The 19,233-nt window shown below is 33.5% G+C and overlaps 1 long non-coding RNA gene across 3 annotated transcripts in view; it reads left to right on the top strand.

Annotated features, from left to right (window-relative positions):
* Positions 1-383: 383 nt before the first annotated feature.
* Positions 384-19,233, top strand: part of LOC148790126 (uncharacterized) — a 54,107-nt gene continuing 35,257 nt past the window's right edge. Inside the window, exons 1-3 of one of the 3 annotated variants that reach the window (XR_016078304.1) lie at positions 384-663; positions 1,736-1,832; positions 9,206-9,248. This is a non-coding gene — a long non-coding RNA (uncharacterized LOC148790126). Of the gene's footprint in view, positions 664-1,735; positions 1,833-9,205; positions 9,249-10,047; positions 10,696-19,233 lie in introns of those variants that run through there. The other 2 variants (XR_016078302.1, XR_016078303.1) reach the window with 2 other exon arrangements.

The following is a 19,233-nucleotide window of genomic DNA, read 5'->3' on the forward strand; positions in this document are numbered from 1 at the left end:
CCGGTTTCTATCATGGCAGAGTCCAAAATACCTGAGAGATTCGGTGATGGCTGTTAATCACCGCCGGTTGGAAAGGGAGAGAGTGAGAGTGACTGGTGACTGATGACGGCAGAGTCCAGTGAGTCTCGAGCAGGAAGTGGAAAGGAACTAATGGAAGCTAACGGCATGAATGATAGACTCCGTTTAATTCATTTCGCACGTATTAAACCAACGTACGAATTAAAAGACGCGTGGCGCATCCTTATCTTGCACGAACGGTGCGCGTATACTGTGTGCCTGGACTGAAGCTTGAAGCCGAACGGGGTGTAGAGAGTTCGCACGAGTCTAGATAATGTACGAATTGAGGACGCGCGTGGCGCATCCTCGCAGTGTGCGAACGGTTTCAGCACTGGCTTTGCACCGACAGAAGCCGAACCCAATTCATTTAAGTCGCATAGAGACTACCGTTAGAACTAAAAAGCGCAATTAGAAAATTCAAAACCCAAATACCATTTCCATTATTCCATACCTACAATCTCTCTCTCTCTCTTTCTCTCGCTCGCTCGCTAGTTTTTAATTGTGACTTCGGTCTCTGTTGCTACCTCCGCGAGTCGATCTTTTGGTGCTGAAGGCTTGTTCCACCCGAAGATGCTCAGAGTATTGAGCTTGATAATCTGAAAACCTGTGAGTCTTTTTCTTTTTTCCTTTCTTTTATTCATGATTTTTTTTTCTATAGTTCCAATTAATTTTGGTGAAAACATTCCAAATTAGTATAATGTAATTAAAGTTATGTTTTCCTTCTTGCATTAAAGTTTCCTTTGTGCCTCCAACCTCGAACAAATATAGGGCATTTGGTTTTGGTTGCGGCGCTAGTCTAAGCAGAGGCCCAGAAGGCCAGAACCCAAGAAACTTAGTTGTCTTCGTCTTTCCTTTTTTTTTCGCTTTTTTATTCATCAAATCTTGTTGGTTTTTGAGTTGTCTGTGGTCATCGTATAGAGTTCTTGGGTTTGGAGACAAGAATCTAGGATCTGGAGGAAACGTCTATATGGATTTCCAATAGGTTTTCAATTCCAAAGTAGATTTCAAGCGGACGAAGACATTGTTGCAGAGGCTTTGCAACAAACGCGGCGCTCTCGTTGAGTTAAATTTCAATTTGGCTTTCAGATTCAGACATTTAGTCTCACCATAACGTATGAAATTCTATTGATAAAAAAATAACGTATGAAATTCTGTAAGAAAATTAATATTAGATGTTGGGTTTTGGAGATGCAAAGATTGATTGGTCTTGATGGGGCTTTTCTTTCAGACAAGTAACGAGTAGATAGAGGATTTTGCAATTTCTGATTTGGGTTAGAGAAAAGGTTGAAAATAGCAATTTGATGCTTGTCTTTATGATTTCGATATTCATATCCAGTGATATTATTGGTTTTGAGATTTATTTTGTAGTTGGCTACTTTTGTCTGAGACTCTGAGTTAAGATATAATCAATGCTTTGATTGGTGTTTAGGAGTAGCTGGTAAGGAATGAGTTATAACAAAGGATTTATAGAGAATTGAACTGCCAAAGTGGGTCTAGAGATTGGAAAAATTTGTTGGTTCTATTTGTTTTTTCTTTTTAAGTGTGTTGTCTGTTTCAAAATGTTGCGGTGGACGTTAGTGGATCATGGTTTTCTTTGCAAAAGTCTTTTTAGTATGGGAGGAAACCTAATGAGAAATGGGAAGTGTTGACTTTTTATGCTTCTCCCAATTGTTGCCAGTGCACGAGGCTATTTCCAAGATTTGAACCATGGTCACCCAAGTCGCAACCAAGCAACCCAACCATTGCACCAACACCCAGCCTCGTTAACATAAAAGGTATATTATTTAAACAATTTCTCCAATTGCAACCTCTTACTCAAAGAGGGAATCTGTGATAATATGATATGAAGCATATCAGTCTTCCTCTGCTCCTTTCTCATCTCTTCTTGTTTGCAATTGATTTCTACCAAAATCTCAATTAATGTAGTGTGATTTGATGTAGCAAGGCTTTAGGTTCTTGCATCAAGATTTCTTTTGTACTTCCAAGCTTAAAAGACAGGCTGCTAGTCGCTTTTTTGATGTTATAACTTTTATACAAGAGTTTCTTAGTATTGACTTGCCTAATAATTTAGTTCTTTCTATTAGATTTTTTTTAAAGGTCACCTCTATTCATTTCATTAATGTAAGCAAATATGTACAATAAGGATCCAAGAACAGGGGTAAACAAAATCCCTAGGAAAAAGCAATTACAAACTGAGCCCAGTACAATTGCTCCCTATATACCCCGTGCTTAGCTAAAGAATCAGCCAGCTCATTTGCATCCTTTGGAACCCATTGAAATAGTACTGTCATTTTTTTCTTTTCTTTTCTTTTTTTGATAGGTAACTTTAGAGAAATTTTATTATGAAATAGAGAATGTGTGTGTGTATATATACATATATACAAGCACCCAAAAGAGATACACAACTAAACAGAGAATATATATACACATCTCACCACTTGAATGGAATTTAGATAGACTGATCTCGTAAATATCCTGTTTTTTCTTTTCCCCTATACTTCTGTTGGATCATGGTGGCATTATTGATAGTGCTTTTACTTGACTAATTTTTCTGGACTAACCTTATTTTTTTCTGGATCAACCTATCGATGCTCTGATACAAACAACTGAGACAGATAAAGGAAATGGAGATAAGACTTCATTTCCAAAAATTCCAGCTGCATATATGGGTACTGATTTCATGTTATATGCTTATATCATGGTTCTATATCTAGTTTTAGAAGTTAAATTTCATTTCTCAAGACTTATTTCTTGCTAAATTTAATTAAATATCTTAAACATACAGTTCTTTTGTAGTACAATCTGTTAAAACATACCATTTTGTATGTTTTAAAAGTTTTAATTATAGAGTACATCTAGAAAGAGTCTAGTTTTAGTGCTTTTGAACTTGAAGGGGTTTTGCTTTGATCCCAAATGATTTAATGACATGTAAAAAGTAAGAACCACTTGACCTGATGCTGAGATGCTTTTCCATTTCACTTAAAAGATTTTTATCATTTAAAAATAAAAAATATATCATTTCTTCTTTTTAAGATGGGACTTAACTGAAATCTGAAATGTAAAACCTTCACTACCCTCTTTTGGAAACAATACCCAAAATAGAGCCAATGATGGCAAGTTCACACCAAACTAATAACCAGTAACCAGAGCCAACAAACCAAAACTGATTTCCTCTTGGTTAACGGTGGAGTTAAAATTTCTTAGGTGGGTTTCAGTGAGGTTTTCCCTTGATTTTAACACCTCAGGCAGAAACCAGTCAAGTTATCTTGAATTTTTGTTCTCATCAAAGACTGTAAGCCCGTAACTCCTGAAGAATTTTAAATTCCATTACCACACAAATACAACATCATCAACCGAAGCCATGGCAAAAGTTCATTAATGGAAATTCAGCAACCACAACAGTCAAAATTTTGGAATTGAAGCCACATGAGTTCATGTAGAATTTCAGAGGAGAGCCATTTCTCCTACATAGTGCTGGCATTTACTTGCAATCTTTTCTTTCTTTGTTGCTTACATGCTTTTTTTGTGCTTTTCCATACCTTCACAATATGTCATTATCTTTGGTTCTGATTTACTAGTTTTCGTAGTAAAGGTTTCAATACAGTCATTTTGAAAAGGAGATATGTGGGAATGGGGAGAATACTTCAACAAGGTGGGAGCTACCACAAAAGTTTCTTCTCTGTTTTTCTATTCCATTATCACAAATCTCTTTGGTCCCCTCTAGTTTCTCCTCTGCATTGCTTGTATTCTATTGTCCTTACGAGTATATCTCTTCCAAGTGACAAACTTTCCTGAGTTCTCTTCTATTGTCTCCTTACCCTAGGAAGCTTGAAGGAGTTCGTTTGAGCTACAATGGGCTCTTGATTAGAAATCCTGACACTCATTGAAATAGATGATGGTGGTGGTGGTTTGGAGAATATGGAGGGAAATTTAAGGGTTCTAGAAAGAGTTAGAACTGGTTATCTGACTTTATTTTCTGTTTTAACAGCAGAAAGTAAAATAGGAAAGATAAACAAGAAGCATTGGAGAAGAGAAGGTTGCTGGTTAATCACTTTTAACATGGTAGCATTTGAACCTGGACTTGAAGAAAAATCACTTATACAAGTGCACTGGATTCGGAGTGATGTATAAGTGATCATGCAATACATGTTGTTGAATCTTAGTAAGTATTTTGTTTGACATTGGTATGATAGGCATATACTAGGGGTGCAACTTCGGTACCCAAACTGATGATTTTACACTGGTTTGGGCTTAGGTCCATTCAAAATGTAAATTAGCATATATTGCATGGTCACTTATACAAGTTTCGAACTTAGCATATAAAACTGTGAGTATGATGGACAAGATAGTGGTGCATATGGAGTCTTATATGATAAGAGAATACCACTTCGATTCAAAGGAAAATTTTGTAAAATGAGCAATGTTATATGGAGTAATGTTGGGAAGTCAAGACAACATGTTCAAAAATGAGTGTGGTGGGAGTGTAAACATTGAGATGGATAAGAGGGAACACTAGAAAATATAAGGTTAGAAGTCAGCTTTTTTGAATTAATCTAGGAGTATTTCAATACATGCTTTTTTGAATTACAAAATCTGTAAGAAGTGATTTGTTACAAGTTCTAGAGGCTAGAAGAGCCATGGATAAAGACATGGGTTGTAGTAGAGAGAAAGGGTCCATAATTTTTCTATATATGGCATTGAACAAAATGGAATGGCAACTTAGGATTAATGTAGCTAACTCCAATAGGATTTGTTTTTTAATTCTAGGGTTTCTAGTTGCTTTCTATATTTGTAAGAAATGTGTATTCCTTGGTAGAATATTCAAATAGGAAAAGAATAAAACAACTCTGGAAGTTTATCAATTTCGCTAGCTACTAAAAAGCTTTCGCTAGCTAGCTTCATATTATGTAATTCTTTGTCTTAGTTGTCAGTGTTTTTATCATTAGTCGATTGTTTGTTTCTCCAATCGTTTTGCATCTCTGAGTACATTAGTCATTTAGGCTCCGTTTGGCATTAATTCTAGGGATTCTCATTCTCAGAATCCTTTCATTTGAAAAGAATGGATTCTGAGAATCTTCATCACGAGAATCGCCAAATGTGTTTGGCACAGTCATCTATTTCTTGTTTCTCAAAACTACAATCACATTCGACAACAACCAATTTCTTGGAATCAATTCTCTAGATGATTGAAGCTACATTGTACTCAATTGCGTTTAAATCAATGTCAAATACATATAAAAAAGGAGAGAAGTCACATGTTCATGTCCAAGCATCCCCTTTCTGGTTGAGGCCTGTACAACCATGTCCAAGGGTCCCTTTGATGCTCACTACGTATATAATGGCAATTTGTAATTGTCTCCTTACACAACTCAGTCCAATATGACATCTCTGGAAGCACCAACACAATTGGATCAATGAAAAACTTTCATCATGTTTTAACATATTCAACAAGCCATGAGTGAGATTTCTTCTAGCAGATAGTCCATAGGTTTCTAAGGCTACTGCCCAACTTCAGACTTGGAGTTGAATGAGATAGCAGCCCTCTTATCAAAGGTTGAACTTAGAAAACAAAGAGTTGAAGGAGATATCAACTCTCTTATCCAATCTCCAAGGCCGCTACGCAACCTCGGGTGTTCTAGAGAAAATGTTTTGGAAGTGGAAAATTAATGCTTCTGTTATCTACTTTTTCACAAGACAGACTTTCAAACAAAATGAAAACAATTGAAGCCACAAATAGTTATAATGAAAATAGTTGAAATCACTCTCCATCACCATAAACAACAAAGATCTCCAACAACAAGGTCAAGAAAATAGAGACAAACATATTTAATACTAGAGCCTTTGTTGAGTCCAAACAATAATTACCCAAAATTGACTTGATGAGTTCCTAATTACAAGGGCTTAATTTTCTAAAATATTCAAGAATCTTTGCTTATTAAGAATTTGATAAGCACGATAGATCCATGCTTTTCAATTAGTGTGGAATACAATGATTGGAAGATTTTATAATAGTTCTCTTAACAATTTAATAGAAAGTTCAATGATATAATAAATTTATGTGTCAATACATATCAATAAGAGCTTGTAAATGAACATATAATAAACTTTTTGGATCGGACCAGTGACCCGTACACAACAAAACTTAAATACATAACAATAAGAGCATTCTCAACTTGAACATCTTCAATATATCCAACGATTTCATATCAGAGCATATAATAAACTTAGCTGTCAAATTCCAAATCCATTCAAGTTGTTTCTTGGTTATTTGGTTAAGGTGTGATTAACCGTTTTTTATTATTAAAATTTGAAATCATAAATACGTATAGGTATCCGTTGCAATACCCTAATGGTCCCCCAAATATAGAAGAAATTTCATTGCAAGTCTTTGATTTATAGTTGTGCATGGTTTGTGGAAAGATTTTGGTGGGATGGGAAAGGGGAAATGAGTGGAAATTTTTTCATGTTCCATTGTTTGGTTGCAAAAGGGAAAATAGTGGGAAAATCAACCCTAGTAAAATTTATTAATTTATTATTGAAAAATTTTATAATTATTTAATGTTGATAATTTTCTAATCAATTATTTATTAAGAATTAATATGTTCAAATTTATTTTATTAACATTTAATATGAATTAATTAATAATATTATTTTTACTATTAATTATTTAGAATTTTTATTATTTAATCATATTATTGAATCACAAACTAGATTTATAATAAAATCCTTATTTATTTATTCATTAATTACTTAATTAAATATTAGTTTTTTTGTTAATTAGTAACTAATAATACTTTTTATTATTTAGTAATTCATTCTTAATTAGATATTAATTATTTAAAATCCATAATTAGTTAGTTAATTAACATTTTACATTTTGTTAGTTTATAAGTTATTAGTAATATTATATTTTATTAATTTCCATGAATTAATTCATAAATTTAATATTTTAATATTATTAATTCATAATATACAAAATTAATTTTCATCGATAAATTACTTAGTTTAATTACTTTTAATAAAATTATTAAATATTTGTTGTTATTTCTAAGTTAACTGATAATAAAAATTATTTTTTGAATTTTTACTATTCTACGTTTTATAATTAATATTTTATTTTCTTAATACTTATGACTTAATTAATAATTTTAATATTTCATTTCAAAAAATAATTATTTATGAAATATTTATTGATTAATTTTTCATTATTTTCTATTTTATCTTATTTATGAATTTTTTTCTTCAATTATTTTATTAATATGCTATTAAATATCTAATATTTTTTGGTTTATTAATCTAATAATAATTAATAATTTAAGTAATTATTAATAATAATTAATTATAAAATTATTTCATGAAAATAATTATAAGTAAAACATTAATAATTAATTAATTAATAAAACTTGGGTTGATTTTCCCACTATTTACCCTTTTGCAACCAAAATATGGAACATGAAAATTTCCACCGGTTTTCCCTTTTTCTATCTCATCCCACCCAAATCTTCTTGCAAACCAAACATGGCCTTAAGTCAAAGACTTGCAATGAAATTTTATTCTATATTTGGGGGACCATTAGGATATTGCAATGCATACCTATATGTATTTTATTATTTCAAATTTTAATAATAAAAAATGGTTAATCACACCTTGACCAGTTAACCAAATGAACAACTTGAATGGATTTGGAATTTGACAGCTAAGTTTATTATATGCTCTGATATGAAATCGTTGGATATATTGAAGATGTTTAAGTTGTGAATGCGCTTATTGTTATGTATTGAAGTTTTGTTGTGTACGTTGGGTCACTGGTCTGATCCAAAAAGCTTATCATTGACAAGCTCTTATTCATATGTATTGACAATTAAGTTTATTAAATGTTCATTGAACTTTCTATTAAATTGTTAAGAGAACTATTTTAAAATCTTCCAATCATTGTATTCCACACTAATTGAAAAGCATGGATCTATCATGCTTATCAAATTCTTAATAAGCAAAGATTTTTTAATATCTTAGAAAATTAGGCCCTTGTAACTAATAACTCATCAACTCGATTCTGGGTAATTATTGTTTGGACTCAACAAAGGCTCTAGTATTAAAAATGTTTGTATCAATTTTTTTTGGCCTTGTTGTTGGAGATCTTTATGGTGATGGAGAGTGAGTTCAACTATTTTCATTATAACTAACTACTTGTGGCTTCAGTTGTTTTTGTTTTGTCTGTAAGTTTGTCTTTTGAAAAAAATAGACAAGAAAAGCATTTATTTTCCACTTCCAAATCATTTTCTCTACAACACCCGATGTTGCGCAACGGCCTTGGAGATTGGATAAGAGAGTTGCTATCTCCTTCAACTCCCAGTTTTCTAAGTTCAACCTTGGATAGGAGGGTTGCTATCTCCTTCTACTCCCAGTCTGAGGTTGGGCAGCAACCTTAGAAACCTATGGACTATCCTCTAGAAGAAATCTCACCCGTGGCTTGTTGAATATGTTAAAACATGATGAAAGCTTGGTCCAATTTTGTTGGTGCTTCAAGAGATGTCATATCGGACTGAGTTGTGTTTGGAGACAACTACTAATTGCCATTATATACATAGTGAGCATTAAAGGGACCCTTGGACATGGTTGTAGAGGCATCAACCATAAGGGGACGCCAAAGAAAAGTATATCTATAGAACTGGAGAGAGAATGAATGACCTAAATTGTACCCAATAACACATTGAAAGGTTGCTTGTGATTTTAATATGGCAATGATACAGAGTGTCATAGGGATGATTTTAAACTTGCCCTTTAGACAAAGGCAGAGAAGAAAAACCATAGATTCGAAGTTTTATGTTATATTACTCAAGTGTGCTGGTGTCTAACTGTTCAATATTTTTCAAAATGCTTTTGGAGATTTATAAGGACATGTTGTGTTCCTGGGATCCTTTTCCAATCCAGCATTTTCTTGCCCACCATATATTACATATCTCAACTGAACTTAAGAGATCTTTGTCGCAAGTATATGGAATTGGCTACATGAATCCTTTTTCATCATTCCTCTCTCTCTCTGTATTAATTTGCTTGTTTGCATGATTTGGTGCATGAGTGTGACTATATGTATCTAAGTTTAGTCTGTATTGAAAGTGTTGATAAGTGGTTCTTAATCTGTGGCTAGTGTCATGTGTAATATGCTGAACTAAGGAAAAATTTTCAGTTGATGGAAGGAACATGAGTTCTGAAACAACCATCACGAAAGGCAAAGGGGGCCTTGGCTACTGGAAAGCTCTTGGCGACATTACCAACATATCATGTCTTCAACAGGAGACATCGTCAAAGAAGACTCATCCAAAGGAGGAGTTCAATATAGCCGAGGAAGCATTTTTACATGACCACAGAAAATGTATACAGAAGTAAGCAGCAGCAGTGGACCATTATTTTTTGGACACATTTCTTTTAGATCCTGATCATTACATGACTCTGACACGTTAGTATTTATGGACGAGTGCTAGTAAATGAGTTTGTGCACATTTTAGTCTAAAATGATCAATTCTCTCTCTTTTTTAGTTTCAATCAGTGTCCATCTTATCACCATTAATGCTCACCTAGTATTATTATTTAACCCTGAAAGCTGACATATATCATACAATACAGTAAGATACATATTTAATGCATTCAACCATGCTTGGAGAGTTGACATGGCAATGTTGGACATGCATTTTCATGGGTTCCACCTTATCTATGGGGTGAAGATAACTAAGAGTTGCATAAACTTGCTTACTAACATTCTCTTATTAGAATAGCAAATATTTTGGTGTTTCCACATGAACAAGTCTTTGACCATGTAAACTATTCACTTGCATATTTAATTTCTCCTGCTATATTCATGAAGCCTAAACAATCTGAGGTTTAGTATCTTTAAACGGATTCTGGAAGTTTTTACATTTTTTCTTTCATTATCCTGTACTTTTATATTTCTAAGCTCCATGCTAAGTAATAAACTTTTTTTTTTTTTTGCAGACTATGTTGAATAATCCTCCTAGGTTACTGGAATTGGAGCCGGAGTTAGAATTGCCAGGCCTGCATTACCTGTCTGGTTGGATTCTCCAATTCAATGGGGCAATTTGAGCATGTCGAATTTATACTAAAGCCATATGATGATATCAGTGTTGGTTCTCCTAGGTTTTTCTAAAAATTTCTGTGTGGCATGCCATAGTGGTGTCTCAATCATGGAAGGTTATGAGCTCAGCTACCTCTTCAAATTTCAGCCATAGCAGATATTAACTGAACAATCTCTTTTGCCTTGTCATGAATCGTGCATGACACTTGTAAATTCTTCAGGTTGGCATAAATCTGGGAATGATGTGCTTTGAATCCTGCATTTTCTGGTGATCATGTTAGGGCATTGGAGATCTGCATGAATTGCTTGTTTGGGTAGGTTCTTAGATCAGAAAACAGTTAGGCTAATGATTTGGTCAGAGCAGGATTTTCAAAGACAAACTTATGTTGGGTTGAACCTGGACCGGGGGAATCAATGTAAAGGAAATAGTGTAAAAAGAAGGGTGTGATCAACTTTTTGCTGCTTTGTTCACTGTATGGTCATCTTTTGTACATTTGGAGATTTTGCTTTTTGTAAATAAAAATGTGAATTATTTTGCTTATAAAAAATTAGATGGACTATTTTAGTTGTGCTATTCAGTCAGAAACCCAGACATATGTTGGATTCTGATTACTCTTTATGTGTCCATGAAATTCTGGCTGAGAACAGACCTAGTGAGTGATATCAATGCCTATGCCATCTCTGAACATTTTTATATAAATTTGTAAATTGTAGTTTTTTTTTTGTATATAAAAAACAAAGACTTGTCGTCTTTTACTTCTATTTTATTTTCTTATATTAGTAAAGATTCTTGTGAGTGGTGTAAAAGATTCGTCTCTTTTTCCTCCTAAGGCCATTCAGGTCCCCATGATCCCTCTTCCCTAAAAGCAGTCCATCTCTTTTTTGCCCTGTGTCACATTGAAAGATAATAGTAATTTCCTAAACTTGTATCTCCACAAACCATTTCCTAAACTTGAATTTTCATACCACCTGCAACATGCTAATTCAAGCAAATTCTGGGAGTTCTTAGAGGAACCAGACAAATTTATTTATTTTTATCAATCAATTAAAGATTACTTATTTTGAGTAGAAGGCAATATTACATTGCAAACTTGTGATTTTTGAACATTCATTAGATCAATTTCTCTCATTTGTGATTTGTCAATTTTGAATTTCCCTTCATACCTAGATGGGACATGATGCAGATATATCTGACGATTCTGATCCATTAAAGATCTGAAACTTTGGCATTTATTTGCACTAAAAAGAAATATTAACAAGGCAATAACAACACTCATGTTGCGGAGGCAACTTTATGTTAGTGAATGTGAATGATAAAAATAATCCGAAATAATATTTTTCACTTCACTGGGAAGGATAGAGGCAATTGGTTAGTGAATGTGAATGATATAAAGAATCATTTTCTAACAAAATTTGCATATAAATTCAAAGGAGTGAATTTTAAATGTGATTAGTTAGATTTTAAATGTTAATACATGTAATAAGTCACAGGTACATGATTTTTATTATTTGAGAATCAGTATAAAGAGATGCATTGGCATAAAGATAAATTAATAGTTATATTTAAGAAAATTTCTTTTATTTAATCCAACTGAAGCAAAGCAATTACTTGTCCAAAGGCATATGGTACAGCTGAAACATTCCAATTACTACTCCCTCTCTATGAAAGTTGTCATTCCAATGGCCACAAATGGCTAAAAAGGTTGTTATTATGCATCCCAAGGAGCAAAAGTAGAAGCATAAATAGATCCCATTGCATTTGTCGACACAAATTTCGTTTCAAATTTGGAGCACAAAAATTAACGAAGACAAATAACAGAAATTTATTTATTTTCAAAAATGTAAGTGGGATACAAATTCTTTTTTTTTTTTATTTGGAAAATAAAACCCTCTGATTCTCTTGTCACGAACACGACCCAAACTTGTATTTATGTCTTGTCACGGATATGATCCGAAAATCTTGACAACTTGTAGTTTTAGAAAGAACTTGCAATGATCAATTGTATGCGAACAAGATAGGAGAATTTTTTTCAGTTGTAGTAATTTGATGAAGCTTTCGATTGCAGCAACTCAAAGACCCAAATTCTTCAGCTGATGTGGCACGGAGCTATAGCGGTTTTGAAGCTTCAATGGTTGGGGAGCCAAAATTCTGATTCTTCTTCCCTTGATCTTGGTACAGCCCATTTCTTCTTCTTCTTTGTCAAAAGCAACGAAAGCAAAATAGAAGAATTGGATAGCCGAAAGGGAAAATAAAATGATTTCAGTTGAGCATGCCTCTTGACATGCACATAGCTAATATCATTTAACTTGAAACTTTAATAACAGTGTGGGAGCTAGACTTCTTTCAAATTCTTCTGTCTTCTCTTTCCCTTCTCTTATTTATTTATTTATTTATTTTTTATCTTCTCTTTTCTGTTAAAAAAACCTGCTCTCCTCCTCCAAGGGGTCGTTCTTCTCATCCCATCTCCCCTTTTATAATGACTTGGGTTCATTTGAAGAACTCGTCCAACTCCGTTCAAATGAATTCAAAATCTTATATGAAAGGAAAGTCAATCCTTCACATTCGTGGCTTCTTTTCAATTGCATTTAATTTAAAGGGGAACCCACCATATTAACTTGGGATGTCCTATCCAATTATATTAATATGATCATCTCCACCAAATTTGGGTTAATCCAATCAACATTGATTGGTGGGCCTTGCTAAAGAAGCCACTTGGCAAGGGGTTTATCCCACACATATAAGGACTTTCACTAATCTGATTGGGCTAGTCCTCATTAGCCAACCATGTTTCCATTTCTATAGACCCATCACTTAATGTGTGATTGTCATTCAATTAGGTCCCACTTGAGTAAATCCCTCAAATTGATTTGAGTGAACCCTCAAATTTGGCATGATTTGAGAGAATCTTTCTCATCGCCAACTTTACAATATTTTGTCACTTTCTTCCTATCATGCCAAGGTGAGATAATTGGGTGTCACATAAAAGGTAATTTATTCAGCCATGATTTTTCTTAATTAATTTGGGTGTAATTATAACCATTTAAATGCCTCCCACCCCCACCCCTACACGTTCGATTAATATTGGGCTTTAATTTCTTGGGCCAATACTTTAGAGGCCCCTATATTGTATCTCACATCTTTTGTTATTATTCTTTTTCTTAGTGGTCCCAACAACTTTCTCAGTAGGCCCAACAAGTCATTTCCATTCAATTTCAGTAAGTTGAAATTTATATACCAACAACATTATATTCGAGTCGGTTCACGAGCCTCACGACTCACGAGTCAAGTTCCAGTAGATTCGAGCTTGATTCGTTTAATAATCGAGCCATTGAATTGGGCTCGAGATTAGTTGAAATCGAGCTAAGCCGAGCTCGAGCAGCTGGTGAAAAGTTCGGCTCGTTGGCACCCCTAAGTACAAGCTAAAGCTATCCAGACTAAATTAACATCCATAGAAGAATGGTTAGAAATATACACACCTTGACAACCAAACATGATTCGTGTAAACATTTAAAAACAACTGGTTCAAATTTTCATCCATCCTAGAACCGGTTCATATTTTAGTGTAAAATTGAATTTACACCTAAAATAAAACCGATTCATATTTTTTATCAGTGTAAAATTTAATTTACACCTAAAACAAAACAGCCTTAGAGTTTTTCATGTCTTTATGTGTTTATTCTATTTCATCCTGGGAATATTTAATTATTGTTTACCGTAGTATTTCTTCTCCAAGAGGGATTGATGATAATGTATACATGAGAAGTCCAAATTCCACCCCATTTCTGCACTAATTCCAAATTTTGTAGGTCACCCCAACCATTCGGGATTTCCTAATCACTTTTTCTATCCACTCACTACCTATCGTAAATTGGAGCCACACATCTTTATTATAAATTGAGAGATGTGTGATTGCAATTCACGATGGATAGGGAGTGAGTAGGAAATCTGGGCTCCACCCCGACTACTCGCTTGTGTTTAAACTTCAAAGTTGAAAATGAAAATTTGAAAGAGAGTAAAGAGAGGGGACAATATTTACGATTTTAATGAAAGTTTCATATTGAGACGAAATTGTATATAGTTTTACTTTTCAGACTGCAATCTTGAATTGATTATTTGAGAACACTATGTGACTGTCATCCTTTTAACCGGCATTGCATGACTTTTATGTCTTTGTAGTTTGTAATTATTTGGGGAGCTTGTTTGATTGGACGACTTGACTTTGCAATCAAAATTAATATGGTAGAAGAAATTATACCTAAACAAAGAATATGGTAAAAATTGGGTCGAACAAATATAATAAGGAAAAGAATAAGCTAAATACGTATTAGTGTTCAATAGAAAAATAAGAAACAAAGCAATAATAAACATCATTAACAGAGTAAGAGAATAGAAAAAAGAAAAAAAAAACTATTGTAACCTTCAGTAGCTAAAAAAAAAAACCTGAGATGACTTGAAACAGAGCAATAATAAACATCAAACATCAAACCGGAAGATCTGAACAATGAGTTCTCAACAATAAATCAAAAATCAAAAACTAAATATAATCACAATTATTGCAGATTTGGAACAAACCAAAAATAAAAAAATAACATTAATGAGTTCCCAACAACAATAAAACGGAAGATATGCTTCCTAACATAACACCAGAGAGTTCCCAACTACAAAAAACGGAAGTTCTATTATAAACACAACAAAAACTGCTTGATATGATGAGTTCCAACATTAAAATGAGAGATTTGATGCTAAGATATAGAACAATGGTGAGATGGCACCGGAGATGCCAGATCTGGTGTTGGGATCTGAAGGGGGAATTCGCTCAACAAAAGAAGACGACGGTGAGACGAAGGGGGAACTCATAAAACGAACAAAGACAAAAACAATACCAAAAAGAACGAAAATCTCAAAGGGATGCCAGATTTAAGCTAAAGGAAATCGTCAGAGATGGCGTCGGAGAGATGACTATTGGATGACGTGTAGGAAGAACATGACTACCTTCAAGGTGCTCTCGATAATATTTTCTCACAAATGGCCAAATTTTCTTTTCCCACCGGGGTCTCATCACTTTGGTGCGACCCCACGTATCGATTATTGGGAACCCGCATCCCACTTCTTTCTCTCTCAATCCTAGCTTTTCTTTCAAAACAAACATATGGAAAATAGAATATTCTTTAAAGATGCTTCCCATCCCATCTTTTTCTCAGAAACCAAACGGACCATAGTGATTAAAAGATCAAGAGAAATCTGACATTATTGGACAAACACAACCTAATTAAGATAACAAATTTTAAGGAGGCCGCTAGGAATGTAATCGGTTCAGACTTGGATTGGATGTAGCAAAATCCGCATATCATCTGATTACTGAGAACTTGCTTCCAAATCCACCCGAAATCTGAATGGATTTAAAATTTTGGATTCGAATTTGTATCCTATTGGATTTGGATTTAATTCGACTCTGCTTTAACTTTTCTAAAATAATAGAAAAACTAAAATTTTATTTATTTTTCAAATTTTATATATGATTAATTTTATAATTTTAAATATAATTATATAAAATTTATACATTAAAATTAATAAATATTATAGTATACCATAATTCAAATTTTATTAAGGTTGAATGGGTCAACTCTGAATCCAATCCAATTATTAATCAAATATAAATTATAACATCCTAATTCGATTCGATTACAAAAATACATGATCAAAATAATCGTATCGAATATCGAATTGGAACTCGAATTTTTGGTTATCATCATTGATAGGACTAGTGGTCACCCCTCCACCTAGAAAAGTTTGGGGCTAAAAAAACAACCTAAGATACGAGATTTTTTCCTTATGACAAGAAACCCCCAAACCCTAATATTAATAAAATAATAAAATATTATTAAATTAATAATAATAAATAAAGAAAGTATTTATTAAATAATAATAAACTAATTTATAAAAATTAAGAACAGTAACATATTAATTAACTAATAAGAAAATAATAATAAAATTTAATAAAATATAACAATAAATATATTATTCAAATAATAGTAATAATATATTGATATATTAATAAAATATTCATAAATTAATGATAAATAATAAGATATTAATTATTAAAATACTAATAAAATACTAATTATATATTCATAAAATATTAATAAAAATAACCATAAAATAATAATACAAAATTGAAAATTTTCAATCAGTTCCAATTCCAACTCCAAATGAACCAAACAACAACAATTAGAATCCTATTCTATTCTGATTCCTAATTGAACCAAACAGGTGTCAAGAATAAGTGATTCCAAGTTTGATTACTAGGGTGGATTTCAATTCTAATTTCAATCATGCCTACAAGGCAAACGGACCCTTAGTGATTAAAAGATCAAAGAGAAATCTGAAATTGTTGGATTTGGTTAATCGACAATTCCCGTTCAGTTTTGGTTAACCTTTTGAAAAAAAATGGCAGTTAACCGAACCAACCAGTATATGTATAGTAATATATATTATATTATATTATATTATATTATATATATATATATATATTTTAAATTGAATACCCTTTTCTAATCTTCCTCTCTTCAAATCGAATTATCCTAAACGCCTTTCCCTTTCTCTCTCACTAAAAGTTCTCTGTCTCTCATCTCTCTTCTTCCCCAGACCGACTTATGGCCTCCAAGTCTCCGACTAGCGTCCTCCATTCTCCAACCGACAGCCTTCGAGTTCTCAGTCTCTCATCTCTCTTCTTCTTCCCCAACGGGAAAAAATCCCAGACCGACCGACTGGCGGCCTCTCAGTTCTCACTTCTCACTTAGTCTCTCATCCCTCTCAGTTTCCACTCTCTCAGTCTCTCATCTCTCTTCATCTTCCCCAATAGGAAAAAGCAGGCCATCTGTCGGTCTCTCTTCGTCTTCCCTTTTTTTTTTTTAATTTTTGAGTGCATAAAAAAACTAACAAACTAAACCATAATTAACCCGTCCACTGGTTAACCGGTTGCATAGGTTTGGTTTTAGTTCGGATACTTAAAAACCAAACAGGTCGATTTGGTTCAAAAAAATAACCCCACGGTTCAAGTTCGAATTGTGAGCACCCCTAGAGGTGGCTACCCTTCCTAGAAAAAGTTTGAGGCTAAAAAAAGAAAAGAAAAACTAGGATATATAACATATTCATTCCTTCTTCATCAGCTCTACTGTAATACAAAAAACTTAAACCTTACGCACTCAAAATTAAAAATTAGAAAAAGGAATTTTATTAGCAGATAATTTTCTTGAAAATAATAATAGGGATTATAGATGATAAGGGCAACTTTTGGGCCCTAATATCAATAAATGTAATACTTTTAATAAAATTTCAAAAATAGATTATATTTTTAAAAATAATATCAATTAAAGGCAAAAACATTGTTCTTTTTCTTCCTCTTGCAATAGTTACTTGTTTTCAGAGATGGGTTCATCACCTGGTAATAAACCTATTCAACAAGTTCATCATACAAGCCATAAAAAGGCATGAACTCATACCACAAAGAATAGTCATTGGTTCGGTTTAGAAAAGCAGCTTGGAAGATGTCAATGCAGAAACCTGTAAAACTTGTTTTGCTCTCCTTATGTTCCACCTTCACGGACTTCTGGAAAGAAGTTTTGCCGGGGACACCGATTCTCATCAGTTCACCATTAAAAGGAAATCCCTAACCAAGTGGAGCTCGTTGTAGTCCTCCCGGCCAATTTATGGGACCAAAATGACCAATCAAGCATTCCATGGTTCTAAGAATATGACCACCACCGCTTTTCTCTCCGAGGTTCTCAAAGAAACCAATGTCATCCGACCAAAAGTTGTGCTCTTTGTAACTCTTTCCAAACATTGGCGAGATTGATAATTCTCCGTCTGTGAATCGAATTTCTCCACTTAAACCATTGAAATCAGTTGATAGTACTTTCTCTAATAACACTCTTGAAGTACTACTTTACTAGTTGATTTCTCTATCATTGCCTGTGTTAGTGTAGAAATGGTATCGTGTGCTCGGAGAGCATAAATTCCAAGTTCAAAGTAATCTTCTTCTAGATATCCTGGTCGAAATTTTCTTTTGAGTTCACTGTAAAATTCTTTGAACAACAGGTTGTTGTCTGAGAAATGGGTCTTGATTCCCAAAACTCCTTGCATGGAGGAGATGATAGAAGAGTTAACGCAATCAAGGACACTAGTAACAACATCTATAATTATCCAAACGAACTCTTTTTTCAAAGTCTGACTTTTGAAAAAGTAGATAAGAGAATCATTCATTTTCCACTTCCAAATCATTTTCTCTAGCACACCCGCTGTTGTGTAGTGGCCTTGGAGACTGGATAAGAGAGTTGTTATCTCTTTCAACTCCTAGTTTTCTAAGTTCAACCTTGGATAAGAGGCCTGATATCTCCTTCAACTCCTATTCCGAGGTTACGCAGCTGCCTTAGAAACCTATGGACTATCCTCTAAAAGAAATCTCACTCATGGCTTGTTGAATATGTTAAAACATGATGAAAGCTTTTCATTGGTCCAATTTTGTTGGTGCTTCAAGAGATGTCATATCGGATTGAGTTGTGTATGGAGACAACTAGTAAAACTCATTATATACCTAGTGAGCATCAAAGGGACCCTTGGACATGGTTGTAGAGTCCTCAACCATAAGCAGACGCTGAAGAAAAGTATATCTATAGAACTGGAGAGAGAATGAATGGCCTAAGTTGCACTCAATAACACATTGGACGGTTGCTTGTGATTTTAATATGGCAATGATACAAAGTGTCGTAGGGATGATTTTAAATTTTCCCTTTAGACAAAGGCAAAGAAGAACAACCATAAATTCTGAAATTTTATGTAATATTACTCAAGTATGCCGGTCTCTAACTGTTCAATATTTTCCAAAATGCTTTTGGAGATTTATAAGAAGGACATGTTGTGTTCCTAGGATCCTTTTCCAATCCAGCATTCTTGCCAACCATATATTACATATCTCAACTGAACTCAAGAGATCTTTGTTGCAAGTATGTGGAATTGGCTACATGAGTCCTTTTTCATCATTCCTCTCTCTCTCTCTCTGTATTTTCCTGTTTGCAAGATTCAGTGT

This window comes from Nelumbo nucifera, chromosome 7 (genome assembly GCF_055504915.1).
Source record: "Nelumbo nucifera cultivar China Antique chromosome 7, China Antique-T2T, whole genome shotgun sequence".
Taxonomy (NCBI): Eukaryota; Viridiplantae; Streptophyta; class Magnoliopsida; order Proteales; family Nelumbonaceae; genus Nelumbo; species Nelumbo nucifera.